General features: G+C 39.1%; 1 pseudogene; it reads left to right on the plus strand.

Moving 5' to 3' along the window:
* Window positions 1-26,253, plus strand: part of LOC110330299 — a 77,372-nt pseudogene extending 51,119 nt beyond the window's left edge.
* The last annotated feature ends 253 nt before the right edge of the window (window positions 26,254-26,506 follow it).

A 26,506-nucleotide genomic window follows, 5' to 3' on the forward strand; every position in this document is an offset into this window, starting at 1 on the left:
CTTTCTTTCTTTCTTTCTTTCTTTCTTTCTTTCTTTCTTTCTTTCTTTCTTTCTTTCTTTCTTTCTTTCTTCTTTCAATTATCAATTACTCCCCTAAAACTTCCTTGATTCGCAGCATCCTCCAGAGAATTTGAAAAATCATCTCCATTCTTGACTGTCTTTGATTACATGAGTCCATCATGGAGGAACTTAATTTACTTTACGTGTGTTCATTCTCTTCTGATTTCAACCTCAGTGAACTCCATACTGCACTGGGACATGGATGGGGTTGCAGTGAAGCCTCTCTGTCCATTTCAATCACACATGCAGGATCCTATTCGAATATTAATGCCTTGCATGTGCTGTGCCTGTGCCCAATATGTATTATGAATCCTGCTTTAACTATTTTTACTTTTGTTTACCTTCCAGGAAGTAAAGTCAAATTCATACAGTTTATTGTTTAGTTTTTGTTGTTGTTTTGTTGTGGTGGTTGTTGTTGTTGTTGTTGTTGTAGATTTCTTGCCCCATTCTCCTCCGACTCTTTTGCAGATCAAATGATAGACCCATTGATCCATGGTGCTGAGGTTCAAAAATCAGGAATCCCAACCTCCTGTCAAGAGCACACGTAGGCAATATCTTACAGTGAAGTGTGACATTAACTATTTATTTTCCTAGGAATATGATGTGATTCCTTTCTAGAAATGAATAGTAAATACTATTCCTTCCTGAAATTCAATGAAATTAAGGGCAGTCTGCCCAAAGTCATGGGAGGACATAAATCTATAGACTTAAGATCTCTTCTGCTTCACTTTTTCCTGGCACTACCACGACTCCCTGTAGCCTGCTGCCGTGTTGCTAAATATCATCTCTTACCAGTGTGTGTGCTGCATATCTGACGCCATGCAGTGGTGATCCTTTAGGGTATCCTCCTTCCTTTCTTTATTAATGAAAAGGTTTTGATTTGTGCCCTCGGTTAGTCCCAGAAGTACAACCCAAAACAAAATAGGAAACCATGATTTATCTTCTATTTGATAAAACCATCTGCAGAATAAAATGAGCCTCTTGATGCCGGAATTGTCATCAATGATGACTTTGACAAAATGAGCAATACATAATTTGCTAGCTCCCTTGTGAAGCTGAAACAGATTGTCAAATAAAACACGAGAGGGGATGCATATGGGCTGAGTAGAGCATCTTTGAATAGGAACACACGCAGGTGGTAGTTTAGTAGTGGTTTGAAGAAGGAGGACTGCCCTAATTTGGAGGGTCATTTGCATTTGAAAATGCTCATTGCTAAATAGTGAGTATTCCCTATAGCAAAAGAGAATGGATCCTGCCAAGACCTTGGCTATTTTTGTTCCTGGATAACTTGAATAAACCAGAAAGCCCAAGGCAAAAGAGAAAGTGGGTAACACTCTGACGGGCCTTTAATGGTGGCCTGATAGAATACAGATCAGTAAAATTTGAAAGAGACACTTTTGAAATCAATTGTTTTATAGCTAAAGATGGATTTTCTATTGACACAAACATGAGAGGTACACTAATGGGTATGCTCTATGCACATCTGATGGAAGAGCAAGCAAGAGTTCTTCTACCTCAAAAGTAGGCCAAAATAGGTAGATTGTTTTAGATGGAATTTTATGTGCCATACTTGTTCAGATAGACTAAAGATTTCATATGCCATGAAGATTTGGGTCCTCTGAGAGATCCTGCCTCTGGGAATTCCTAGTTGACAGAAGTTTCTTCAATTGGAGTTGGAAATTTTCTGTGAGACTAGGACTAAGGGTTATTAAGAGGAAGACCATAAAACAGAAGAGTAATTTTCAACAAACCCATCAGCAGTATATGCAACTAACAGACAAGGCTTATGCTGAATTTTATTTAGGTTCCATGGGTTCATCAGAGTTCTCTACTGCAGAGTTACTATGGCTTCACTCCTCATTCGCTACTATGTAGAAACATGTCTCAAGTACTGTCTATGTGCAGAATGAGCAGTTAAATCTGTCCAAGAGAAAAATATTCGCATCGATTATTTGAAGTTCTCTACTATGAGAGGTTTCCATCTCCCATCCCTCTTATTTAATTATTAAATAATTTTACTTATTTATTGGATTAACACATATTAATTACACATAATAGGTTTTATTCTGATACCTTTATTATGCACATGATGTATTTTGAATATTTTCAACCCTGCTACCTTCTCTTCTCTGCCTCCTATTCCCACTAACTCTCATCTTCCATTTACCAAGTTCCCAGCCCCTTTTCACGTCCTTATCTGTAATTTGTGTGTGACCCAGTGAGTTTCATTAGGTTTGTTTAGAGAAGCATGGACACCTTATGGCTGGCAACACCAGTGAAGAAAATGTCTTTCTCACTTCTATTAATCATTAACTTTATAGAAAACCTCAGGAAGGGATTGGGTCTCCCCAGCCCCTCACCCTTTAATCTTGTGCAGGTGACCACAGCTACTGTGAGTTCAAGAGGACAACAGTCAAGGAATGCTCCCAAGTAGGTGTTCAGCACATCTTCCCCTGCTCCTTTGTCTGGTTCTTACATTCTTCCTACCCCCTTTTTTGTTTTCTAAGATTTTTTTTTTTCCGTTTGTTTTCTGAGATGTCCATTTATGGATGGACGTTCGCTACCAGTTCTTTGATCATTTCTGAGTCTCTGCAATCATCAGTGACACTTCCAAAATGAGCTTTTCCTGACCAAACTTGACAGTATCACTAATGTATGAGCATCATGATATCTATTTAGAAAGCAATTTGGCAGGTATATCCTGTCCACTTAACAAAAGAATAGCAGTAGCTTCTCTACTACATCCCCAGCAGTACCAGGTACAAATTCCTTCCTATAGAGTAGACATCAAATCCCATAAGAAAGCAGCTCATTGCCCCATAACAGATTTACCTCTATTGCATCGGTAAGCTCATGTTATTTAGCTGTGAGGGTCTAAGCCAGCATCATGAAGAGCAGAAAGTCAGTCTATGAGAGGTAAACAGGAAGTCTGATTCAACATGACTCAATAGCCAGTGTTGGTCTAAAGGTCAAGAGTCTGACCCTGGGTGGTTTATTTTAAGAATTTGAATACAACACAGTTTTAGAAAAAAAAAATCTTATGATAATTAACTCAACCAGTGGATACAAGAAAGCTTAAGACATGATTAGATTGAAACTTGCCTAAATGGGACTTCTTCCGGTTCTACAAACTGTGAAATAATGTTCAAGATACGGGTCTATGAGGATGACTGAGATAAATGTAAGAGACTAGGGAGCCAGGTATAACCTGTCCCTATAGAGAGCCCAGAGATCACAAGACCATTAACCACATCCATTCCTAACCTCAGGACAGAAGGCAGGTTATGCATCTATTCCTTTGAAGAGGCAACACTGTGTGTTTAACATTTCTGGTTTCCCTAGTGCTATCTATGAGCACAAATACCTCTGTGTTCCCAATACTGGGCCAATTAGTATTGTTACACATGGCGTTCACAAATGAGTAAAATTGGTGATATCAGTTCTTACCTAGTCACCTATGTAGAAACTGCTAGAACTATGTTAGCCAGCAGTGAGACAGCTTCTAATCAACTTCTAGCTTGATTTCTTTATGGCCTATGACCAAGGTATACTGTGTCCTCAGTAGTAGGCTTTTACCACATGGATATAGTGGGCAGCCTACAGCAGGATGCAATGTCCGGATTATGTGGGGATACAAAGGCCTTCCTGTTCAAGGGCTCATATGGAGATAGCCCATTTCTGGCACTGGAGTTTTCATTTAATAACATGAGTGTGTTGGAGTTATCTTTATCCTGGCACACATGGTATCTCTATTCAAACATAGTTTAAAACAGGGTTTTTTCAAAATTAATTCACCATGTATGAGATTTCCAGGTGGATTTTTCTATACTGTTAGTTTGAATGACCTTCACCCCAAATCTACTCTTCTCCATTTTCTCTGCCCCTCAAACCTTATAACCCCGAGTATTTCCCTTTTCTCTCTTGTATCATATATTTTACTATACTTGTCACCTTTTCAAAGCCTTAAAGAATTGGTTTTTCCCTTTTCTGGGCCCTCTGAAAAACTCACTCACACATAAATTCACATATATAAAAGAAGCTCAGATCTGCATATAAAAATATACAGTATTTGTCTTTCTAATACAGTTATGCTATTTAATATAATGTTTTGTTGTTCCATCTATTCTCCAGAATCTCTCATAGTTTTATTTTTTTTCATGATCAAATAAAATTCAACTGTGAACCATAATTTCACTATCGGTTCTTCCATTGATGGGCATTTAGGTCCCATACTTTTGCCATAGTGACTAGAGCAGAAATGAACACTGGTATATAAGACATAAAGAGCATTGTGTATCCTCCCGCTAGTATAGTGTGGTCATATGGAAGTTGTACATTTCATGATTTGAGAAGGTTATATATCCTGGTTTTCATAGCTTTTGTAGCTGTTTATATTTCCACCAAGGGAATCAGTGTTCCCTTCCTACTCTTCAAATCCATAGCAAGCATTATTAATTATCATTTTCCCTCTTGATGAGAGCCATTCTAATGCATGAGATAGAATCAAAAGATAGTTTTAATTTGCTGTTCCCTGATGGCTAAGTGTGTTGAACACTTAAAAAAAAAAATTCTTGTTGTAATCCTAAACCCCAAAAGTCTTGGGAGGTGGGTCTTTGGAAAAGAACTGAGTCATGAATGTTTATCTCTTGTGTGGAATTAGAGTGTTTGCTCCACCTACTACATACAGACATTGTAAGAATGCACCATACATGGCAAAGAAAGTTGGCCTTTGGCCAGAACCAAATCTGCTTATGCTTTCATCTTTGACTTGCTAGATTTCAGTATTATAACTAGTTATAAACACTCAGTTTAAGATTTTATCATAGCATGCTGAATGGATTAAGTCAAGCCACAAGTGTTCCAGTCAGCTTGGTACTTTAGGTGTCTGCTCCAAGGGAGCAGGTCCAGGCTGTGTCTTGCCGATTCATCATCCCCTGGAAAGGACAGAATGGAATGTTGCCCAGTTGCCCACCCCCCTTCCCAATGCCTCTAGCAAGGATTGTGAACAACAACGTTCAGTTACTTCATGAGTTACATCAGAGCTGAAGTGGACAATCTGTATCTTCAAGATTACCTAAACTTTACTGATATTTTGTGTAGCTCAAACTGTGCTTCCAACCTTGATTTTTGAAGGAGCATGTCAGTCAACATTGCCTTTCACCTTCCTCTTCAGATCCACTGTGAGTGCTTATCTAAAGCTTTCCATCCCTGTCACCCCGTGTTTAGGGACTTCTGGTACTTTCTTTGATTCTCTTCCTCTGCCACATGAGTCGTGCCAGTTCTCCACTGACAACCAAGGGTTAACAATATTGATTCTAAGTGAGAATTGAGATATAGATCAGTAGGAAAACGTTTGACACAAAAACAGGAGAACTTGAATTTGATCCTCAGAAGTCATGTCAAAAATCTGTAGAATTTCCCCCTGTACTTGTAAGCTCTGTGGTAGAGAGGAAGCAAGAGGAAGATCACTGGAGCTTGGCACTCAGTCTGGTAAGCTCCAGGCCAGTGAGACACTTTGTCTCAGAAAGAGAATAGTGGCTTATGCTTCAAGAATAAGACCCCCAAAAGATACACATGACAAGGATGAGGTATAGGTCTTCAGGCATCATTCAGCCTTAATATGAAAGGATGTGCCTACTCTTACTCTAACTTGATATTGCAACTGGTTAGTTGATATCCCTGGAAGTCCTGCCCTTTTCTAAAGGGAAACAGGAGGAGTGGATCTGGGAAAGAAGAGAGCTGGGAGGAGGGACTAGAAGGAGAAGGAGGAGGGGAAACAATGGTCCAGATGTAATATATGAGAGAAGAATGAAAAAGAAAAAAAAAAAAAGAATGACAGCCAAAATTGACCTCAGGCCTTTATAGATATCCACATAAAACACAAATACATATATTAAAACATAGAAATTGTGACTTTTTTTTAACATCAACTAGTGAATAATCAACTAGAGTAACTAAGGACTAACAAAGCTCCTGGTATTACTCACCAAGAGGAACTACTCCTTATAGCAGGAAAACTATAATGATAAGCAAGTACTCTTTCGAAAGGCAGTTCATACATCCTGGTTATTGCTTCTGCTGCTGCTGCTGCTGCTGCTGCTGTTTTCTCCTCCTCCTCCCTCCTCCTCCTCCTCCTCCTCCTCCTCCTCTTCCTCCTCCTCTTTCTCCTCTTCCTCCTCCTCTTCCTCCAACTCCTTGTCCTCCTCCTCCTTGTCCTCCTCTTCCTTGTCCTCCTCCTCGTCTTCCCCCTCCTTCTCTACTGCTTTCAATTGTTCTATTGTCAGTTGGATGTCACATAGCTTTCTTTCACTTCTTCCCTTTTTGTTATTTTGTCTGTGAGGTTTTATGGATTCTAACATTGAAAACTGAGTCCAGGCTAACGAGCGTGTCAAACCATGGGACAAAGTGCAACCTGGCACTTCTTGACAATAAATGCTTAATCCTCATTCCTTGGAGACTTCAGAAAACTCTAGTAATTGAGGAAACAAGGGCATCTAACCCTGGAGTCCAACTCCGTATGAACACTGCGTACTGTATGGCACACAAGGGCTCTTTTAAAAGCAGACATCCATTCAGTAAGATTACCCTTTGACAAATGATTGTTTTACTGTATGCAATCCTCCCTACAAAAATTTTACTACTATTACACAAAAGGGTAATAAAGTGAAATGCACCTTCCCCTCTCTATTTGTTTGTCTTTCTCAATTCTGTAACCAAATATAATGTTTACCTGAGAGGAAAGTAATAATTCCTGCGAAGTCTTGTGTGGCATGGATGAACTGATCACCGAGCAAGCCGAAAGAGCAGTCACTGGCTTGATACTGAAGGTTCAGTGCTTTGTCAGTGTCTGTCCCACCTACCCCACCCAGAATCTCTCTGTCAAGCATCAAGGGGCAGGGATCTTGTTGAAAGGATTATCACTCAAGCTTAATAAGAAAATCTCTCTATGAAGATCAAGGGGCATTTCTGCTCAATTATTATTTGACTGCACATCCTATTAGAAAATGGATTCAATAGTAATGCAAAAATTTAGCAATGCCCCTCCTCTGCCTTTCTCACTCCCACACTGTGTGCCCAAAACAAAATTCTTCCTGAGATGATATCAGATGGAAACAACAATACACCCTATTAATTACTCTCTCTAAGGAAGAGGCATGTGACACATCTTACAGAATCAGCTCAAAAGACAGAAAATCCAGAGCACTCATTATACATTTTCTCCTGACGCAGCACATTAAATTTTGAAGAAAGAGGACCATCTCATAAAGTCAGCAAAAAGGAAAACAAAACAAAGCTCCTAGTTGCACACCTCTGGCCCTCGGAAGATTATGCATTATGCTACAAATATTGTTTTCCAAAGAGCCCACAGTGTGGTGGAGGGAACACTGAATTGCTAAATAAACACCAATCAGGTCTCTGGGACTTCCTGGATCCATTTGAGCTTCATCCTGTTGCTTGAACCTCTCTCTTTTTTTCCCCTCATACTTAAAGTACCGCCTCCCATCAAAGGGTCCAGGAAAAGTACTTAGGAGACTAAGAAAAACCTCTTTGCAATGACATAGCATCACCCCTCTGCCTTCACCTAGCACAGTCCACAGAGACAAATGCAACTTTCAGAGCCCAGCCTGTCTTAAGGTGCAGAATGTACCTTGGTGACCTGCTATATTTAAGAACAACTCATTTTAAGTAACTCCACTTTTAAAAAATATTCACTTTACATCTCAGAATTAGCCACCCTGATATACTCTGTGTACCACCTCATTCAGATTCCCCCCTATTCCTCCTTCCTCTTCTCCTCTGAGAGTATCACCCCCTATTTTCCCATAAGTGGGTATCCATTTATAACTGATTGTATACCATACATGTCCTTTTGGGTGTGAGCTACCTCCCTCGGGATGATATTTTCTAGTTCCTCTTATGGTCTTGATTTAGCTTCCTTTTGTAGCAGCCCACAGCTGTAACCACCATGCTTGTAACCCCATCACCGTACGTTTTGAGGTTGTTTTGATTACTCCAGTTAAGTTCTGATAGTTTAAACATATCTGTATCTCTATCTTTGCATGCTTTTCCTAGCTTTCAAGGTGACAGAAGACCAGCTAACAAAACAATCTCAGAAGAAATGATCAAAGTCCTTTCGAGACAGTATCCACGTGATCCTTGAGTTTTGTATTCACATGCCCATAAGTTAAAGGACTGACAAAGTGCTGGACTGCTCCTGGAAGCTGGTCTCATTTAGGAAAACTGATCATGTTTGTTTGCATTAGTTATGAAGCACTTCAAACCACACACAAAATATCACATGTGAAATGCCAAAGTCCAGGAAAAGTCACAGTCCCTTTACATTTTAATTAAGCAGATTTTTTTTTCTCTTTAGGTAGTTATACTGTTACATGTTCAAGATTCTTAACTGAAATCAAGTGAACCCAGAAAAGAAATGCTTTTGACACCCCCTCCAGGAAACAAGAGATCAGAAGCCAAATGCGGTGGTGGTTTAGTCCCTTGGCCTTGCAAAGATTCTATGCCCAAGTATAGAGGAATGCCAGGGCCAGGAAGATGGAGTGGGTGGGTTGGGGAGCAGGGGGAGAGGGGGAGGGGATAGGGGATTTTCGAAGAGGAAACTAGGAAAGGGATAGCATTTCAAACGTAAATAAAGAAAATATCAAAAAAAAAGAAAAAAGAAAAGAAAAGAAAAGAAAAGAAAAGAAAAGAAAAGAAAAGAAAAGAAAAGAAAAGAAAAGAAAAGAAAAGAAAAGAAAAGAAAAGAAACTAGAGGCAGAAGTGCCACAGTCAAGCAGTGCTTTGAAAAGAAGTGAAACATTGTTCTAAGATGAACTGAAGAGGTGTTTTGGGTTCATGTTTTCCCTCAAGGTCTTTACTAATTCTCCTCTAGAACCAAGCTTCCTAAACTGTAAAGTACAATCCCATCTGGAGTAGAGAAACAGAATGCAGGATTCACAAAATATTTGTCAACAGTAAATGGCTTCTGACTCCGAATGAACAGAACTCAATCGGAAATCAACCAGATAATGAACCAAAGATGTTTCTGAAAGTGTTTGCACTGTGGCACGTCCCAGAAGTTGGTTCCCAACATAACATACATGCACTTGCAATACAAGTGCCTCCCACCACACTCTGGAAATACCTTGGCCCCATTAGGAAGGACTGTATTTTAGAAACTGCAGTGTCTTTGCATACGCACAAAGGTTCTGCATAATTACAGAAAAACAAGGTTCTGGTATAATTACAGAAAGCTAAGATCTCTAATCTTTCCCAAATATCATTGCTCAGCATGCAAGAATTTAACTCCCGTATTTCAAGTTAGGATGCTAGGTTTAAAATTTGTTTGATTTACTGACTTGATTTTCATTCAAAATCATTAAATGAATTTTGGCTTGGGATTGGGACCAAATTTCCAACAATTTCTCAAATGGCACTACATACACTTCTGACTTTTTTCAATGTGTATTTATGTGAAGCTGTGTTCTCAGCATTGACAGATATAAAATCAAAATATTAGTCAATTCTAAAAAACACTGAATATTCTCTATATTCTGCAATATGAATTACTCAGCCAACATTTAATTCTTTATGTAAAAAGAAACTGATGCTTTTATCTCATTAGTATGCAAATTTGCTTCATATTTAATAAATGTGCGATTATATACACACCAAAGAATTAAGAAATTGATTTGTGATTTAGTATGAGTAAACAAATTATTTATTTGTATGCCTAGTTAATATACCTATATGCCCCCAGATTACACAGAAATTCCTCAGAAAGTTCTGGGCTCTTTGTAAAGTATTTAGCAACTTGGGAATTGCTCTTAGATTGCAAAATGGTCAAAAAGCCTCCCAGCCTATCCATGTTCCGTACTTCCAAGAGAAGATTTAGAATCAGCCTCCTCATCTACAATGCTCACCCAGCCACTCAGCTCAAGGGATAGTGGGAACAGAATGGCTTTGGAGGTAGGGAAGAAAACTCATGTTACAATGTACTAAATCCTTTCTCTGACCTTCTGCACAAATCTGTGTCCCTAAGCCTCACTTCATCTGGATAAGCCTCACTACCGCTAGCTTCAGCTTCTCCAGCCTGTTTATGGGATGTGTGATCTGTATGTTCACAGTGCAATTTGTGACTTAGAGTATGTACTCAGTAAAAGCACTTGTTACTCAGCAAGCAGCATTAAGCAATTTGACATTTGCCTGTGCTGGGTGCTATCCTAAGGGAACAGGCATGAGGTCAAGTTCTTTCTGTATAAAGACCTTATTTTCTGTAGAAAAATAAACAGTGTTAACTAAGGGATAAGCAAATTCTTACAGATTCTACAAAAGCCCATGAAGAAGTACAATAAGACTAGAATATTGGAAAGGGAAAGAGATGGTTTACTTTCACACTGAAAAATGACAATGGTTGGGGTATAAATAATAATATAACTCAGGCAGGGAAGAAGCACATTTACTAAAGCCCTGGATCAGGTAGAGCTTGGGATTTTAAAAGCACCAAGACAACTAACATGGCTCAAATTAAATGAACAGGCATAGTTGGGGGATAAGATTAAAGATGAACATGGAACCTAGAAAGCTTTAGTGAGGGTCTGAACTTGGTACTAACTGCAGTAGAGAAGAGAGTTTTAAATGATATAAACCAAAGTATAATTTGTTCTCAGCGAGCTGGTGTGTGTTGAACGAATATCATTTGGGTGAAGGTAGAAGCGGGCTCAACCAGTTGAAAGTTATCAATGTATAGCAATGTATGTGACCCCAAAAGATGGTGACTTCTGTTAAAGCAGTTGTCATGAAAGCAGTCTCTTTAGACAAATATGCACTATGTGTTACCTTATGCCATCACTACAGTGTCTGTCAGTCGTTTCACACTGCATTCATAGCTCCTAGCATCCTCAACTCATATCTGCCCCTTTCACCACTTTTATTCACCCACCTTTAGCCTCTTCTTAGATCCAAAGCTCTTAGGACAACCAGGGCACACATTACCTGTTTCATGTGTCATCTTTTCCATCTCTTCTATTCTAGTAACAAATGTATTGCATTTGTGTCACAGCAATGACAACAACTCATATAAATAAATTGCAAGACTCCACGGTGCAATCTACAAGGGCAATAGTCCTCTGGGATTCTCTTCCTCTCCAGAGAAGTGTTTATCTAAGTCCTCTGAAATGTAGGTGTCCTTGGCATTCTTCAGAATTCTGCCCATGCAGTGTGTGGGAAGTTCTGCCTGGTTCATAGAGAGCTGCTTTACATACCCATCATGATCAGAAAGTTATCTTCTGGCTTGGGACCACAGCTGGTCATAATTAGCTCCAGTTAAACTGCCTCTGTTCATCCTGGCAGGCAGATCACCTACATCAATACTGTAGCCAGCTTAAGCTTGCTCTGGGGAGCCATTGTGTGGGACAGGATTTATCTTCAGGGCAAGCTGCCATTGGATCCAGTTGCAGAATCCATGGCTCTGTCCAGTTCAGCTGGAACTGTAGGTGATGGATGGGCCTTATGGGTGAATGTCAAAATAATAAGGACACTAATCATCCGCAGTCACATGGTACCATTCACCCTGGGTCTCCCAGAACTTCATTGGAGCTTATTAGTTCTGACAGTGCCCCTGTTAGTGAGATGCTATTATTCCCACTTTACAGATGAGGACATTGAGCAGTGGAGAAATTATGCACGCTCCCCAAGGTCACTCCACAGAGAATGAAAAGCTTGTAGATCACTTCTAAGCCCCATCAGCTACTACGGCCTCTTGATCATTGTTGGGTTGTTGTTTGTTTCCTTTCATTTTGTTTTGTGTTTACACATTTTAACTTTTTCTTCTGGCTCCAGGCAATGCAATGTAAACTGAAAGCAAATACTTTCTATATGTTCTTCCTTTTAATACTGTGAGAAGTTCCTGAAGAGTGTCTATTTGTCATCATTGTTGCAAAATCCACAATCTTGAGTTAATCAATCAATGAATACTCAAGAAGACAGAAGCAGGACTCACCCAGTCCACTTACTTTCTACTTAAATACTATAAAGATGTACTATTTTAGCCTGCTCCTTTAGTTACATCTTGAAGTTAACTAAAGTTACTAAAATCAGGGAAACTAAACAGTCCTCTAATCCCTAAAGATGTAGAAGCAGTCATTAAATGTCTGAAAAAAAAAAAAGCCCAGGGCAGATGGTTTTAGTGCATAATATTATCAGATATTCCATGAAGAGCTAGTCCCAAAACTCCTCAAACTATTCCACAAAATGGAAACAGAAGGAACACTACCTAATGCCAATGGGGTCAAGTAACCCTGATGGCTGAATAACACTAAGTCTCAACAAAGAGAGAGAGAGAGTTTTAGACCAATTTTGCCTATGAACATCAACACAAAACTACCCAGCAAAAATCTTGCAAACCAAATACAGGAGCACATGAAAAATATCATTCACCATGCTTAAATAGGCTTCATCTCAGAGATACAGGGATGGTACAATATATGAAAAATCCATCAAAATAATCCACTATGTAAACAAACTGAAAGAAAAAAATCACATAATCATTGCTTTATTTTAATGTGTAATTTTTGGTAGAAGTCACATATCACCAAAAATATGGTCACCATGCAATTAAGTAAATAGAGTAAATGCAGTTTACAGCAAAGGCAAGAGCTACTGTCAAAGGAAAATCAGGATGTTTTCCATTGCATCAAACTCCCCTATACTAGATGGCTTTGTTCTTAAAAAATAGTTTTCTTTATTCTCTATGTCTCTTATACACACACACACACACACACACACACACACACACACACACACAGATGCCTGAGAAAGCCGAAAGAGGTTGTCAGACTCCTTGGTCCTTGAGTTACAGACAACTATAAGATGCCTAACATAGATGCTGAAAGCCAAACTTTAGTCATCTAAAAAAATAAAACCCACGAATATTAATTTCTCTTAGCCAGTGATCCTTTGTTCTAGCATTTAGATGGCTTCTTGTTTGAGAAAACTCTGATCTGAGACTTTTAATAAGATATAGTCATCTCAGAGTAGTTGCTGGTAATTCTTGGCATAGGCAATAAATATGTAATGTGAACATGATTCAATATGAGAGAAAACTGACTTATTAAGACAAAACAAAATGAAGTGGTAACTCTTATATATCAAAAATAGGACAGTAACTTGTTTTATTTAAATGTGAAATTTTCTGTCTTCATTTCTAATGAATCTGAGTAAGGAAATTAGAAATTTTAAAATGGGAAAAAAGTACCCAGCTAGGAAGTTTCAAAGCCCTTCTTTTGGACTGCGTGTGATTCCATTTCTGTTCTTTGTAGGATTACAGAGTTAATGGAAAGGTGAAGGGCAGAGAGAGCAAGCCTGAGACAGATGTGAAGAAAGGGAAATTTGTTTTCAAGGCCCTGCTGTGACCTTTTCTCCATTTGCTTTCTTGTACTCTGGTAGCATGCGGATTCAAAAAAGTCTGGAGCCTAGGAGTAGGAAAATATTTTGCCATTTGAAAAGATATATATATATATATATATATATATATATATATATATATATATATATATATATATATATATATATATATATATATTCCTGATCTGTGACTGCAAGATATTTACCATATTGTCTGGTTACAGAAGAAACGTATGTGAAAGTGTGTGTGTGAGTTGCTGGTATAGCACTTAACCCCTGACATATCCTCAAGGACAGGCAGATATGTTGTCTGGGTTGATTGGGAACATCACTCAGTGCCCTAATTTGCCTTGATACTTTTAACTCTCCTTGTATACTTCCTTTGGTATGCTCTCTTCTGGTCCAAAGAAAGCTGATTCTCTTATAGGCTGTTTCCACTTCCTAGTTTCCTTCACCACTCCTCTCATGCTGCAGTCCAGTCCTCTAACTCATCCCTGAACTGTCCATTGACAAGTCGGAGTCCCAGAGTTTCTCTCAGTTCAATCAGAAGAGCAGCCTCCCTTCTGCCTCCCTTATTTCCTAAAATTATGAAACAGAACAAATAAAGGGGAAACCCAGGTTGTGTTGTAAATCGTAGCATGCAATAAATTTTAAGTTTTTCAACATTGCTATTATTAATTCTTAAAGCTTCACTGAAGGAAGATGACGTACTTTAATTACTCACAGTAAGATATTAGCGACAAAGAGTAAATGGTTTACCCCTGCTAGGTAACATTGGTTCCTTTTAATGAAAGCCTTTAATGCCTTAATCCAAAATTGGAAATGCTCGTGAAAATTCAAGGCACAGGGAGGAACATAGAGGGGAATTCATTTGAATGAGGAAACTTCTAAATTAGCTTCTGTGAGCTTAATTTTCAAACAAGGATCATCTCATCCCATTTTTGAATACTGCAGAGCATTCAAAGGTGAACTTCATGGAGTGAGCATAAAAGAAAGCTGATCCCTTGGTCACTAAACAGTCTGGCCGGTCTGCTTACAATACTGAGAAGCATCATTCCCCCAAACAACCTTCATGTAAGCCTGTCACTGTCCCATCTCTGTAGCTAAGACAGGCTTTATGCTGTAATCATCAGCTCTCTAGAAAAGGATGCCCCTTGTGTCATTTGCAGCATGTTAGCTATGCTGAGCAGTGCAAAATATGCAAAGAGCCATCCTTCTCCACCAACAGGAAATTCTACCAAGCAAAGGTTGTCTTTCATATAGAACTGTCTTCTAGGTGTTTCAGAGGAAGCCTGATACAAATTTAAAATCCAAGTGCCAAAAAGCTGATAAAGGGATATGGTATTGGTACTGATTGTCAGTGCCTCCAATCATATGCTCAGCTATGCCAAGTCATACCGAGGAAGATTAGACTTTCCCTTTAAATGGCACCAAAGGATTGGCAAAGGCAATAGAGATTAATTAATTCTATTAATGTTAGGAATATTCGATTACTCTCACCAATCAGCAAACTGATATACTATGGATGTGTGTTCAAAGCTACCATGATGGTATGCTCTTCCTAAGTATTTTATTCTGCAATAATAATCACAAAATGATTAACATAAAGATATGTCATGCTGCTCTAATGTTGTTCATTTCTGTTCTTTGCAGAAGGAAGGTCATGTACAATAACTGGAAAACGCTGGGGTCAACTCATAAGAAAAATGGGTTGAAAACAAATGTATAGTATCTAAGAAGACTAACTCAAGCACTTATAACTATATAGCTTCTTTGCTTTTGTTGTGATAAAGCATTTTGACCAAAGCAACCTAGAGAAAAAAGGGTGTGTTTGTGGCTATGGTCAGAGGAAAAGTGATGATGGAGGGAAGTAGGCAATGGTAGAATAGTGAAGCAGCAGCCTAGAGCCACAAATAGGAAGCAAGAGGAACACCTGGGAATGGTAGGAGGGTTTTGAAACCTCAAACCTGCCTCCAGTGACATACTTCTTCCAGCAGGGCCATACCTCTTAATCCTCCAAAAAAATAGCCACCAACTGGTGACCAAATATTCAAATGCCCAAGACTTTTTGGATACATCCCATTCAAACCATCCTAATAATCAACAAGGTACCTTGAATTTATCCATCCATCCATCCATCCATACATACATACATACATACATACATACATACATACATAAATACATACATACACCCATCCATCCAATCTCTTGTCCTGCCTGTTTTGTATCTCTGTTTTATTTATGTTTTTTGAAACAGAGGTTACTAGGTAACCCTGTTTGTTCTAGAGCTAACAGAGATCTGCCTGATTCAAGCTTCTAAATACAGGGTTTTAAAGTGTACATGAACAACAGTGTACTCACATACATAAAATAATCTTTTTAAACAAAACGTATGCATGACCATACCCAAGCTAATCCATCTTTTTTCTTTATTTAAAATGTATTTTATTTGTAGTTCATTTTTTTTTTACATTCCATTTTCCATTCCCCACCCCTCCCCTCCCACCCTCCAACTGCTCCAAATACCACACCTACTCTCCACCACTCCCCATCTCCCCATGGATGCTCCCAACCTCCACCCCATTGGCCTCTAAACTCCCTAGGCCCTCCAGTCTCTTGAGGGTTAGGTGCATCATCTCTGAATGAACATAGACCTGGAAGTCCTCTACTGTATGTGTGTTTGGGGCCTCATATCAGCTGGTATATGGTGTCTGTTTGGTGGTCCAGTGTTTGAAAGATCTCAGGGGTCTAGAATAATTAAGACTGCTGGTCCTCTTCACCCTTCCCCTGATCACCCTTCCCCTCAGCTTCTTTCAGCCTTCCCTAACTCAATAACAGGGGTCATCTGCTTCTGTCCATTGGTTAGGTACAAATATATGATTCTGACTCTTTCAGTTGCTTGTTGGGTCTTTCAGAGGTCAGTCATGAGAGATCCCTTTTTGTGAGCACTTCATAGCCTCAGAAATAGTATCAGGCCTTGGAACTTCCCCTTGACCTGGATCCCACTTTGGGCCTCTCACTGGAGCTTCTTTTCCTCAGGCTTCTCTCCATTTCCATCTTTGTAATTCTTTCAGACAGAAACAATTATGGGTCAGAGATGTGACTGTGGGATGGCAACCCCATCCCTCACTTGATGTCCTATCTTCCTGTTGGAGGTGGGATCTATAAGTTCCCTCTCCCTACTGTCTGGCATTACATCAAAGTTCCCTCCCTGTGAGTCCTGGGAGTCTCTCACCTCCAAGTGTCTCTGATGAAGTCTGGGGGGGGGGTATCCCCCAACCTCCTATTTCTTGAGATTGCATGTTTACATTCTTTCTGCAGGCCCTCAGGACTTCAGTCCTTCTCCCTCACCCAATACCAGATCAGGTTTCACCCCCCCCCATTCACGTTCCCTCCCAAGTCCCTCCCTCCCTCCCCACTTATGATTTTTTCTTCTCTCTCCCAAGTGGGATTGAGGTGTCCTCACTTGTGCACTTCAGCTTGTTGAGCTTTTTAATTCTGTGGACTGTATGTATCGTGTGTATTCTGTATGGTTTTTTTTTTTATCTAATATTCATTTATTAGTGAGTGGATACCATGCATGTCCTTTTGTGTCTTAGTTACCTCATTCAGGATGATACTTTCTAGTTCCATTCATTTGCCTACAAAACTCAGGATGTCCTCTGTCATAATAGCTAAGTAGTATTCCATTGTATAAATGAACCACATTTTTTTGCATCCATTCTTCTGTCATGGGACATCTAGGTTGTTTCCAGCTTCTGGCTATCACAAATAAGGCCACTATGAACATATTGGAACATATGCCTCTGTGGCATGGTGGGACATCTCTTGGGTATATTCCCAAGAGTGGTATAGCTTTTTCTTCAGGTAGATCTATTTCCAATTTACTGAGGAATCTCCAGATTGATTTCCAGAGTGGTAGTAACAGTTTGCAATCCCACCAGCAAGGGACGAGTGTTCCTCTTTCTCCACATCCTTGCCAGCATCTGCTGTCACCTGAGTTTTTGATCTTAGCTGTTCTGACTGGTATAAGGTCAAATCTCTTTTGATTTGTATTTCTCTGATTACTAAGGACTTTGAACATTTCTTTAGGTGCTTCTCAGCCATTTGAGATTCCTTAGTTGTGAATTCTCTGTTTAATTCTATACTCCATTTTTTGATTGGGTTGTTTGGTTTTTTGGTGATTAACTTCTTGAGTTCTTTATATATTCTGGATAATAGCCCTCTATCAGATGTGGGATTAGTGGAGATTTTTTTCCCAATGTGTAGGTTTCTGATTTGTCTTATTGACTATGTCCTTTGCTTTACAGAAGCTTTCAAGTTTTATGAGGTCCCATTTATCAATTCTTGATCTTAGAGCATAAGCCATTGAAGTTCTGTTTAGGAAATTTCCCCCTGTGACAACGAGTTCAAGGCTCTTTCCCACTTTCTCTTCTGTTAGATTCAGGGTATCTGGTTTTATCTTGAGGTCCTTGATCCACTTGGACTTGAGCTTTATACAAGGTGAAAAATATGTGTCTATTTTCATTCTTCTACATACAGACAGCCAGTTAGACTAGCACCATTTATTGAAGATGCTTTTTATTTTCTATTGTATATTTTTTGGCACCTTTTTCAAAAATCAAGTGACAGTAAATGTGCTGTTTTCTTTCTGGGTCTTCAATTCTATTCCATTGATCAACATGTCTGTCTCTGTACCAATACCATTCAGTTTTTTATTGCTATTGCTCTGTAGTAAAGCTTGAGGTCAGGTATGGTGATTTCCCCCAGCTGTCCAATTATTGTTAAAAATTATTTTTACTATTCTGTTCTTTTTGCCTTTCCAGATGAATTTGAGAATCTCTTTTTCCGGGTCTTTGAAGAATTGTGTTGGGATTTTGATGGGGATTGCATTGAATCTCTAGATTGTCATTGGTAGGATGGCGATTTTTTACTATGTTAATTCTTCCAATCCGTGAACATGGAATATCTCCCCATTTTCTGATATCTTCTTCAATTTCTTTCTTGAGAGACTTGAAGTTATTGTCATGCAGGTCTTTCACTTGTTTGGTCAGAGTTACCCCAAGATATCTTATGCTACCTGTGGCTAAGGGAATTGTTTTCCTAACTTCTTTCTCAACCTGCTTATCCTTTGTATAAAGGAAGGCTACTGATTTATTTGAGTTAATTTTATATCCAACCACTTTGCTGAAGTTGTTTATTAGTTGTCGATGTTCTCTGGTAGAATTTTTGGAGTCGCTTATGTATACTATCATATCATCTGCAAATAGTGATATCTTTATTTCTTCTTTACCAATTTGTATCCTCTTGATCTCTTTTTGTTGTCTTAGTGTTCTAGCTAACACTTCAAATACTATATTGAATAGATACGGGAAGAGTGGGCATCCTTATCTTGTCCCCAATTTCAGTGAAAATGCTTCAAGTATGTCTCCATTTAATTTGATATTGGCTGTTGGTTTGCAATGAATTGTTTTTATTATGTTTAGGTATGGGCCTTTAAATCCTGTATCCTGATCTCTCCAATACTTTTAACATGAAGGGGTGTTGTATTTTGCCAAATGCTTTTTCAGCATCTAAGAAGATGCTCATGTGTTTTTTTTTTTCTTTGAGTTTGTTTATATAGTGGATTATGTTAATGGATTTTCATATGTTAAACAAACCTTGCACCACTGGGATGAAGCCTACTTGAATGTGATGAATGATGGCTTTGATGTGTTCTTGGATTCGGTTTGCAAAAATTTTATTGAGTATTTTTGCATCGATATTCATAAGCAAGGTTAGTCTGAAGTTCTCCTTTTTGGTTGGGTCCTTGTGTGGTTTAGATATCAGAGTAATTTTGGCTTTATAGAATGAGTTAGGTAGGATTCCTTCTGTTTCTATTTTATGGAATAGTTTGAGGAAAATTGCTATCAGGTTTCCTTTGAAGATCTGGTAGAATTCTGCACTAAATCCATCTGGTCCTGGGCTTTTTTTGGTTGGGAGGTTTTTAATGACTTCTATTTCCGTTTGTGATATGGGGCTGTTTGGATAGTTTGCCTGCTCTTGATTTAACTTTGTTATGTGGCATCTGTCTAGAAAACCCTCCATTTCATCTAGATTTTCCAATTTTGTTGAGTATAGGCTTTTTATAGTAGGATCTGATTTTTTTTTTTTTGAATTTCCTCCATTTCTGTTGTCATGTCTCCCTTTTCATTTCTGATTTTATTAATTTGGCCCTTGACCCTTTAGTTAGTTTGGCTAGGGGTTTATCTATCTTGTTGATTTTTTCAAAGAACTAGCTTTTGGTTTTGCTGATTTTTTGTTTTGTTTTCTGTTTCTATTTGGTTAATTTTGGCCCTGAGTTTGACTATTTCCTGCCTTCTACTCCTCTTAGGTGAGTTTGCTTCTTTTTGTTCTAGGGCTCTCAGGTGTGCTGTAAAGTTGTTAGCATAAGATCTCTCCAGTTTCTTTACCAGGGCACTTAGTGCCATGAACCTTCCTCTTAGCTTTGCTTTCATTGTGTCCTGTAGTTTGGGTATGAGGTGTTAATATTTTTTTTTTTTAATTCCAGGAAGCCTTTAATTTCTTTCTTTATTTCTTCCTTGACCAAATTATCACCGAGTAAAGAGTTGTTCAATTTCCACATGTATGTGGGCTTTCTGTAGTTTTTGCTGTTATTGAAGACCAGCCTTAGGCCATGCTGATCTGATAGGATGCATGGTATTATTTCAGTTTCAATCTTCTTGTATCTATTGAGTGTTGTTTTGTGACCAATTATATGGTCAATATTGGAGAAGGTGCCATGAGGTGCTGAGAAGAAGGTGTATTCTTTTTTTATAGGGTGAAATGTTCTGTAGATATCTGTTAAATCCATTTGGTTCATAATCTCTCTTAGTTCCACTGTGTCTCAGTTTCTTTTTCAATGACCTGTCTATTGGTGAGAGTGGGGTGTTGAAATTTCCCACTATTATTGTGTGGTGTTTGATGTGTGTTTTGAGCTTTAGTAAAAAAAATTTTTATGAATTTGGGTGCTCTTGCATTTGGGGCATAAGTGTTCAGAATTGGTAGTTTTTCTTTGTGGATTTACCACTTGATAAATATGAAGTGTCCTTCATCACAATTGATAACTTTCGGTTGAAAGTCTATTTTATTGGATATTAGGATGATGACGTCTACTTGTTTCCTTGGACCATTTGCTTGGAAGAATTTTTTCCATCCTTTTACTCTGAGATAGTGCCTGTCTTTGTTGTTGAGGTGTGTTTAATGTATGCAGCAAACTGCTGGATCTTGTTTGTGTATCCAGTCTGTTAGCTTATGTCTTTTCATAGGTGAGTTGAGTCTATTAATATTAAGAGATATGAAAGAGTGGTGATTGTTGGTTCCTGACATGTTTGTTTTGTAGGTGGCTTTATGTGCTGTGGCTCTGCTTTTGACTTTGTTGTGAGATGCTTAATACATTGTCCTTTCTTTGGTGCAGGTATCTTCCCTGTGTAGGATTTTTCCTTATAGGATTCTCTGTAAGGCTGGATTTGTAGATAGATAATGTTTGTATTTGATTTTGTCCTGGAATATTTTTTTTCTCCATCTATATTGATGGAGAGTTTTGCTGGGTATAGTAGTCTGGGCTGGCATTTGTGTTCTCTTAGAGTCTGCATGACCTCTGACCAGGCTCTTCTGGCTTTCATAGTCTCTGTTGAGAAGTCTGGTGTAATTTTGAAAGGTCTACCTATGTATGTTATTTGGTCTTTTTTCCCTTGTAGCTTTTAATATTCTTTCTTTGCTCTGTTCTGTGCATTTAGTGTTTTGATAATTATGTGACAAGAAGATTTTCTTCTCTGGTCCCATTTATTTGTTGTTCTATAGGCTTCTTGTACCTTTATGTCCATCTCTTTCTTTAGGTTGGGGAAGCTTTCTTCTATGATTTTGTTGAAGACATTTTCAGGTCCTTTGATCTGGGAATCTTTGTTCTCCTCTATTCCGATTATTCTTAGATTTGGTCTTTTCATTGTGTCCTGAATTTCCTGTATGCTTTTGATTAAGAGTTTTTTATGTTTTGAATTTTCTTTGACAGTTGTGTCAATCTCTTCTACTGTATCTTCTATACCTGACATTCTATCTTCTATCTCTTGTATTGTATTGATAATACTTACTTCTGTAATTCCTGTCCCCTTTCCTAGGTTTTCCATTCCTAGGTTTGCCTCCATTTGTATTTTCTTTATTGTTTCTACTTCCACATTTCTGTCTTGGATTGCTTTATTCAATCCCTTCACCTGTTTGCCTATGTTTTCCTGTATTTCTTTCAGTGAGTTATTGATATCCACCTTAAAGGACTCTATTAGCTTCATGAGATAGGATTTTAGAGCAGATTCCAGATCTTCAGGTGTGTTGGTGTATTCAGAGCTTGCTGTGGTAGGAGAACTGGGTTCTGATGATGCCCATGCATTGGCTTCTGTTGCTCATGCTCTTGGGCTTGCCTTTTGCCATCTGGATATACCTGCTATTTGTTGATCTGGGTGACTGTATGGAGTCTGCCTCTTTTGTCCCTGGGTTGCTTCAGGTCTCCTGTTAGGCTTTTGGCCCTGGCTGTATCAGACCACCTGTGGGGCCTTCCAACTGGAGGCCCTTCACAGGTGCAGAGGAGCTGCTAATCTGTTGTGCTGGCTGCAGTAGATCTCATGGGAGGCCTTCAGACTGCTGGGTGTTTCATGGAGCAGCCAAGCTGTTGTCCAGATGATCTGAGTGCAGCTGATTCTCAACTGCTCTGAGGGCAGAGGGTCCTCAACTTCTTAACTGCTCTGAGTGCAATGTGTTCAACTGCTCTGAGTGAAGTGTTGCCTCAACTGCTCTGAGTGCAGTGGGTCCTCTAGGATGGGTTGGGATATGGACTCTTCATGGAAGCAGACCAACTAGGGGTCTACTCCAATAGCAAGGACCAGGCAGGAGGGTTGGGAGGGATGGAAGCAAGGGGAGTGGTTTTGGTGAGTGATGAGTCCTGAGTCCACCAGGCACCCATCAGCAGCTCTGGGACTCAGGGCAGGGGTGCAGAGTTCTAACCAACTGCTCAGAGAGCAACGGGTCCTCTAGGATGGATTGGGACATGGAGTCTTCATGGAAGCAGATCAACTATGAGTCTGCCCTAGCAACAAGGACCAGGCAGAAAGCCAATCCATCTTTCTTAACATGACTTTGTGCTCTTTTATTACCAGTATATCTATTGAGGACAACTCTTTGATACTACATCCAATATTCTCCAAAGTCGATGGGGATAGCAAAGATAATTTGGACCCATTAACTATCCTATATTCTCATATATTTCTCATGCAACAATAAAGTTTGTGTTTATCAATAAATTGAGACAAAATGATGTCTTTTATTTCAAGGTCAGGGCACGTAGGAGACAACATCAATCTAATGTTAGCCTTCTGTTACTATAATGAACTGGCCAAATAATGTACTTATAAGAAGGAAAGCTTTATTTCAGGCTCACAATGTTGAAGTTTCCAGTCCATTATGTATTAGCTCCATTGTTTGTCTGTGCCAAGACAGTAGATTTTGGTAAGAACATATCCTGAAAGAAAATCAATTGTCTCATTGCCAGGGAGCAAAGACAGCAAGCAGATGGCTGAGAGTCACAATTCCCTGCCAAAGTATGACTCTAATGACCTGAGATCTCCCCACAACACCCCAGATTTCTAAAGTCCCCCTCTCTGCCAATATTAATACCATGGGATAGGGTCCAAGCCTTTTAATATATGACCCTAGGGGGCCCATTGCACATGCCAACTGAGACTGTCTCATAGCTCTTCAACTGCTAGATAATTTCAGATCTTTTATTTTCCTTATAATACTCTTCCAATAGGATGAAGAAGGTAAGACTACACAGTTTCTCATGAAAGAGGAAGAACACACTGTCCTAGATGGAGCCACCAATACTCTGATCCTCTAACAATTACTGTCAAGTTTTCGGGCCAACATATATTCTCAACCGTAGCTTCACTCTGACCTTTTGGAGTCTGTTTCCTTACATATAAAACAGGTCAGCCTGTGCTCTGGCATTCTTCAGTTCAGTCTAAGATCTTTGACCATGTAGGAGTAAAAAACTAATTACTAAGCCTAAAATATACTTCTTTCACCTGTACACACACTGTATTTTCCCATCATTGATATTTTTAGACTTTTGATGGATGTATCTTCTATAGACTTCTCACCCCCATTTTATTGAAAATACATGTTTATGCATCTTTCTGGTTTTGCATAGCATTGTGATTCCTTTGGGAGTAGGAACCATTTTTTGATCACTTTATCATCGGAACCAGGGACAAGGTTTAGCAATCAATATTTTTGTTGTTGTTTAAGTGTAGTTGTGAGTTTTGCAAAGAATCTTTGCAATAGCTCATCTGTCTCTGTCCTGTCACCATGAGAAAATATTGCCATATAGGATGTGTAAGGAGTGTTAAAGAGTGGACATACATACAGAAGAGGAGCAGGAGCTGAGGCAGAAGGAATAAAAGTACAATTGAGAATACTGGCAGTGAGAATGAAGATAACTTATTGATGTCAGAGAAAGCCCAGGAAAGGCTTGAGAAAGTTATACCACATAACATGGTCCAAAAGTTCAGTTCAGAGCACAGGGGTCATCCCATAGTAGAACATATAATCACTTTTTGAAGCAGAAAATGAAAAGTGTCTATGAATTGAAGGTTCACAGATTGCATGATTGTGTCTCCAATATTGTGAGGCTTTTCTTTCCTTTTAACCAGGGCCATGCATTGTGGGGACTTAGGAAGAATGAAATTTGAGGTTTGACGGCAGGGCCTCAACTCTCCAGATGTTTGGGACAAGGAAGACATGGCAGGGTGAATTGGTCAGGATGCTGGTGACAGTTTCAAACTTGTTTGACAAGTAGAACTAGACAGAATGATAGGCCTAGGTGCCAAGTGGAGAATTGAGCCTCTGGTATTGTCTCAACTAATATAATCAGGGAAAGACAACATACTATTCATGCCATCATTGCAAATATCTAACCAAGGTTAAGAATCCCAGTGAAACAGTTTCCTCTTTTCTATGTGTTCCTATGAAGGCCATTTGTTCTATTATTGCTCAGCAAATGGGCTGTACCTGATGCTTCCCATCAGTGAAAAGCAAAGCCTTAACAGTCTATACCTGCTGATCCTGTGGACTCTCCCTTTGATGAGATATGACCCGAGTCTCTCTTTCATATGATATGAGCAGAAGATTTCAGGACATCTTAGCCATCTTCATTATTTCAACTATTCTAGTCAAGAATTCCTCACTTTAATACCACAGGCTTAGTGGGTCATCTGGTCCCAAAAAACTAATTGTGGTGGCTCATGTTGCTTGTTACTTTGACTAAATAGAGAGATTCCTAGGATCTTAGTAGAACACACCTCTGGGTGTGTTTACTGGAGTGTTTCCAAAGATACTGAAGTAAGTAGGGAAGTCTCACCCTAACTCTGGCAGAACTCTGGTGGTATGGCACAACTTCCCATACCACCCACCTGTGTCACTATAGTATACACTCCCCATCAAAAACTGTGACTTTCTGTGAGTCAAAATAAGGCCATCCTTGACATGTTTTCCCTTATAAGTGTGTTACCTTGCCACAAAATCATGAACATGTGAACTCTCATTTTTTTCCCTTTCTTGCTGATTCCCAACTTTTAATTTAGAGTGCTGGTGTCATTTGAAATTACTAATTTCTTAGTTTTTAAACCTATTCTTAATCAAACCTTCCCGATTTCTTCATCATTTAAAAGTATTTTTTCCATTTGTTTAACTATGTTTACTAACATAATCACCTTTTCAGGTTTAATTTGGAAAGGAAAATATCCAGCCCAAAGCATCTTGACTCTTCATGTTGTTGAACTGTCCATAGAGTGTTTGGACAGGGGATGTGATGTAATGATTGGCTTGTAGGTCTACGATCTCTTCTGGGATAGACTTAACTCCAAACCAACAACGTAGAATTCAATAGTGAGAGCAAAACCTTCACTGTGGAAGAAAGAGTGGGTGACCCTAGGTATTTGTTTATTTAAATACCATTGAATAACTCAAATAAGAAAATTATACATATTATAACTGTGATTTCATTAGACTTCCAACAAAGTTTATGTTAATACTCTAGGAACACCAAAGGAAAACTCATTGGGCCTTTTGAATGTTTATTACAGATTCAGAGTTATAATTCATGCATCTGTCCTTGTTCCATAGAGCAAGAAAAATAACTCCATAGTATAGTATAATTCTGGAAGGACTGGATAAGAGCAAAATGGAAGGTGGAAGGCTCAAATTCAAACCTAGCTCATCATATAGCTTTGGTAGGACTTAGGAGCTAGTGGGTCATATTGGATATGGTTTGGGATGATGTGTCCCTCAAATGTCCATCTTTGCCTCCCTATGTTGGTAGAAGAGTCACGGTGTTTCTGTAGCATATGATTGCTCATCTGAAGATTGCAGGCCCTGGTTTCCCTTGTAACTTGGTATCTGAGGAAAGTATGGATTCAGTGTTCAATGAGAATCCTTTTAGCCAGAACATGAGCTCTACTGCCTTTTGTCCTCTGTCCTATTTTGTCAAATGTTAGAGTAATCTTATTACTCTATTTAATCGTACTGCTCCATTTTCAGCCTTACCAGTGGTGTCTGCTACAGTCTGATGAACTGTTTTCCTGTGCTGCTTTCTGCAGTGGTTCCTCTCACAGTGCTACTAATGCTGGTCTTCCTGTGAATCAGAGGGTGGGAGCATTCAGGAACTGTACAATCAGACAGACAGTCTCATATGTGGCGGTTTGAAAACTTAACCCATTTCCTAGGCCTGTTGTAGGAACTGCAGCCTTATTGTCACTAGAGTCCTCAAAGGGTCCTCTTCCTCCTTGAAGGGCATCCATTTCTGCATCTGGTTTCTCTGCTTCTGTTGGTCTCTGCTGTCAAGGTTTATGCTACTATAACATTTCTGTGCACCTAGATCTTGGTATAAAGGATGGTGAGGTCCTTAACTACACTATGTTTATTAATGGTTGCTTAGACACATACTTGTAGCACTCTT

Source organism: Mus pahari, chromosome 13 (assembly GCF_900095145.1).
Source record: "Mus pahari chromosome 13, PAHARI_EIJ_v1.1, whole genome shotgun sequence".
Taxonomy (NCBI): domain Eukaryota; kingdom Metazoa; phylum Chordata; class Mammalia; order Rodentia; family Muridae; genus Mus; species Mus pahari.